We start from the raw sequence: 4,617 nt of genomic DNA on the forward strand, positions 1-4,617 counted from the left end.
CGTACATGAGCAGCGAGTGGGTTACTTGGGGGGCCTCAAACCAGCCACCCCCTGGCCTTTTGTTCCTCATCTAGTGGGGTGTCTTGGTTAGCAAAAAGCGGCCTGATTCGCAAAAATGGGATGTTTTCAAGCACACTACCAGTAGAATATCGTGGGCTTGGTTGTAGCTTCATTTTACAATTGGCTCGTGTATAGGATTGGATTTGTACGTTTGCAGACACCCGAATCGTCTATCATGACGTGCATACACACGGCTAGCTGAATATTTGTGAATTATGTCGGCCGCCCTGTTCTGTGACTTAATGTTGTTGATAGAAATAGAGGTAAGACCCCTGCAAGAAGTAACTAAGCTAAAAAGAACCACGCGGGTTACATATGCAAAGGAGTGAAGGGCTCTGCTATCATACTATATCAAGTATACGGGCCGATTTCCACCTGCGCTGCCTAACAATTAATCGCAATATTTGTCCTCCCCCTACCAAAAGGTTCAATGCATATTATACACTACTAAATCTTTCCCAATTTGTAAGTTATTATAGTAAGGCTAGATATGCGTACGTTGCCGGCAGCGTGGAGTTCTGTCCCTGGAGCAAAGATCCCTTCACTTCCAGTCGGTGCGCCTGAGCCGCAAGACCATGTCTCTGCGCCGGCCTAGGATGGCGTGTGATCTCGTCCATGCGATTAAGAATATCCCAGGTATCCAGAGTGTAATAATCCCACGATGGAGGCTTTCAAACCGAACACAATCTAGCCAAGTCGCTTACCCTGGTCTATGTATGTATGTATGTATGTATGTATGTATATTTTTCGTCCGGGGGCCGTGAGGCCCGTAAAGTCCCCTATTGGGACACAGGACGTGCTGAGCTAGAGTCTCTAGTGCTAAAGTCTACGTAAAGCTTACGCAAATTACAGAACAGGCCACTATCCAGCATATCATCGGCTCAAAGGCGCGTCCTGTCGAGCCTGTTACCCGTCAGCGGGATGACCAGGTGCGGCTATCATAGCATTACCCTGGTCTCAGGTCATGACTTTTGGGCTTCAGGGTAGCCTTTAAGCAGACCTATCGAAACCTCGATGGTTTCATGCCAATGGCGATAATGTTTACTCATCTGCCCAACCAAGATAGCGACATTCGGTCATTCCGTTATCTTAGAATTAGCAAGAAGACATGCTTCCTCTGTGGATAGGTCGCGCGGAATTACAACTTTCAAATACAGAATAACCACGGCAAGGTATATTTTTATTAGATGTGATCGTCTTCTATCATTGCCGGGCGCCCTGCTAGGTTGTTTTTTCAACATGCTATTCAACAAAAATTGCGACGCGCTTTGCAGAGAGTAGCTCGAGGAGAGCTGCTCTATGCGGATGCCGCAAAGGAGTCGACAGTAGTTAAACGAGCTGGCCCATCAGACTATTACAAGCACGCCATTTAGCCGTTATATCCCAAACCGGCGACCCAAATCAAGTCATGTAGAGTGGCTTGGATACCTTGGGCCAAAGAATGAACTTTCCCGAATATGGTCTAAATCAAATTTGGGCTTTATGATCGGCAGTTTACCCCAAGTGCTGTCGCGGTACCGAAGAAGGCAAAGAGCGTACCCACCCATTGCTTTGCTACGAGAACCTTGAGATGTAAAAGAATGAAGCTGCTAATAATCGAATCGAACTAAAGCGCGGCTCAAAAGTACGCTCTGACTGCGGTGCAGTGGTTGAATTCTTATCCTCTTGCTCCAAATGTGATGGACCATTTACTAGTGCACAAGACTTGAGACTTTCCTCTGCGATGAGAGTATCAGCTTACCAGTGGACACAAGTATTATACCGGTCCCTAGTCCACCTCCCGGTAGCTCGGGCAGGCATGAACCCGGAATAGGGGAGGATAGAAAAGTAAGACTAAGCGCGCTCAACAAGACGCACCGAGAGAAGGGTCGCTGGTTGCCATCGCTGTTTCTGTCCCGGATCCTAGACATCAGCTGCCTCCGAGATTCCGGTGAGAATAGGAGATCGCCTCAGCTGTCCCAGATAGCTCCATATGCTGGAAGCCCCTTGGACTCGATCTCATGGACGACATTCTTGGTGATTTTCTCATTGGCGATAATAATCACAGCCTCAGCGCCGAAGTACAGTGCCAGGTTTAAACCCATGCGGACGAGGTCAGGCCGTCCATAGATTTTGGTGTCGTAGATGATGGCATCCGGGATCTTCTCTCGCACAAGGTCAATTATCTCCCTCCCAAAAGTTGCCTCTGGCCGTGGCGCCGACCAGATGAGTTGTGTGGGACAGCTCGGATGGTTGATGTGTCCAAGCAACGGCCCGATCCCTGACCCTGTGGCGATAAACACGAGGCGGTTGAAGAGCGTTGCGATGCGCATCAGTCCAAACGTCGGAATACCACGCACCCAAAGCTTCGCAGGTGGTTTCTGAATACAGGCACGGGTCCAATCGCCTGCGTTAGAAACGATGACAGAAAACCCCTTGGAACTACCGGAAGCCTCCGGGGCAGCAATCGTTGCGAACGAGTGCCATTCCAGGAGGGGTCTCTGAGAGACCCGCGTGAAGCTTCCGTTTACCGGGACGGTGTAGTTGAAGTGCAGCCGTACCGCATGATCAGAGAGAACCTCGGCGTCAACGGGGACCTTGCGGAGAGACAGCCACGAAGAGGCAATGCTACATGTTGCAGCTACCAAGAGCCAGAATTGGGGACTCCTGACCGTCGTAAGGCCGAGGGTCTGACTATGGGGCCGGGCATCGTTGATGCCTAGCATTGCATGCACCCAGAGCAGGGGTAACGAAGCCCATCCCGCAAATCGATGGAACCGTTCAAACATGTCGTGGTGTCGCTTTCGGAACGAGGGCCAGGCGAGACCGACCAATAAACAGAATAGCCCACAGAGAAGCCATGATACTGCCTGCCTCGCAATAAACTCAATCCTCTGCCCGTCGTGGCGAGTTCTCTTGCAGATTGTGTCCTTGATGGTCGAGATGATGAGCCATGCGCCCGCGCAAGAACCTGCTCCCGAGTGAACACCGCCCAGGTGATATATCTTGGCGCAACGAGCGCGAATCCAGAGCGGAGCTCGCTTGGGGACTGAACAGGCGATGGTGAATAGGACGTTGATGACCATGTCCTGGCGCGCGAGAACGGCCGCTGTGAGGTTGGTAGCAGCTATCGTCCCTAACCACTGTGATCCGGGCCTGAGGACGAGGACAAGTATCAAAGCCGCCAAGTTTATGGCACCCACCAGAGTGAACAGAGTCCGATAAACAATGAAAACTCGGTGCCTGAGGCCTCTGAACGACTGCGCCAATTTTTTGTTCGGCAGGTCTTGGGTGAGATTCCGCCTCTCAGCGGGGATGGGCAATGTCGAAATGGGCGTTTGCGAATGCATCTTGATCCGGGCATCTACGTCGCCTCTTTTGCCCTTTCCTGCCAGTTCGATTGGTCCATTCTTCACCCTATTTGTGGCCATTGTCTGAAGCTCCTGACTATTAGCCTTTCCGTTTGCTGTTGCCGGCCGATCTTCAAAGAGGTGTATCTGAGCAGGGACAGCAAAGTACGACAGACGGTTCTGCGGATGGACGGCAATGATGGTGACTTTGGAGCTTCGTGAGGATGCGAAATCGTGGATTTCTCCGTTAATCAACAATGCCGCAGCCCGAGACACATCGGGAGCCGACGCAGCCAATGCGGATACGCCGTCGACCTCGAGACGAAGCCCCTTTCTCCGTGCCAGACCAGGATAAATCGTCGAAGTTCAAACTCACCTTGGCTTTGACTTGATCATCAACCCGCCTGAGAGTCTCGAGGGAACCATCAGGACGCCAACGCCCAATGTCTCCCGTTTTGTGCAGGTGAGGCCTAAAAGGCATTTTGAGTACCGGCCAGCAAGGATGATCATCGGTCAACATACCCACCGCCTACAAATGGATCCAGCTTAAACTCCTCCGCCGTGTCGCTCTCGAGATCAGCGTAGCTTCGAGACACGCTGGGCGCTCTCGCCCACAGCAGTCCTGAAACACCCTCCGAGAACGGTGTCTCTTCCCGGTCTAAGACATAGGCCCTACTCCTCGGGGTAGGCTGGCCAATGAACATTTCCTCTCCAATAGCGTGCTCGCGCATGGTATTGACGATAGTTGTCAGTCGTTGCAGCCGCCCCTGGTCAGCAGCTATGTCCGGTCAGCGGGGTTTGGCGGACCACTCCTGGATACGTCAAGCACAGTAGACAGAAATTGGCCAGTATATGTTGGATACACGGTACGTATCTCAAACGCATGACGGGGTGAGTTCAGTGGATTACGGAGATGAAACTGTGGATCTCATTGATTGAATTTTCATGGCCTTGATGATGTTTTCTCTTGCTTGCCTGTCCCATCAATATCATTATAAAAGATGCTATCACCATTTTAAGCACACGCAGGCGTCAATCTAACCAGGTATGTCCTATTCCAGATGCAATTAACAACATCGTCAAATCGCAGAACAGGGCGATAGACAAGATATCTGGTCTTCCATGTACACAAGTCCATGCATCTAATGGATAGCCTGAGGGTGCGGGGAGGATAAGAGGCGCACCTTCCCTATTCAACCAAGCACGGAGAGGACAGAAGATGGCGGAC

General features: G+C 51.3%; 1 pseudogene across 1 annotated transcript, besides 1 other annotated feature; it reads right to left on the reverse strand.

Moving 5' to 3' along the window:
* Positions 1-2,009: 2,009 nt before the first annotated feature.
* Positions 2,010-4,165, reverse strand: NCS54_01480100 (annotated as a pseudogene). Its single transcript has 3 exons — positions 3,912-4,165; positions 3,766-3,859; positions 2,010-3,719 (listed from the first exon to the last, which is right to left on the reverse strand).
* Positions 2,010-4,165: a sequence feature.
* Positions 4,166-4,617: the final 452 nt, after the last annotated feature.

Source organism: Fusarium falciforme, chromosome 13 (assembly GCF_026873545.1).
Source record: "Fusarium falciforme chromosome 13, complete sequence".
Lineage (NCBI taxonomy): Eukaryota > Fungi > Ascomycota > Sordariomycetes > Hypocreales > Nectriaceae > Fusarium > Fusarium falciforme.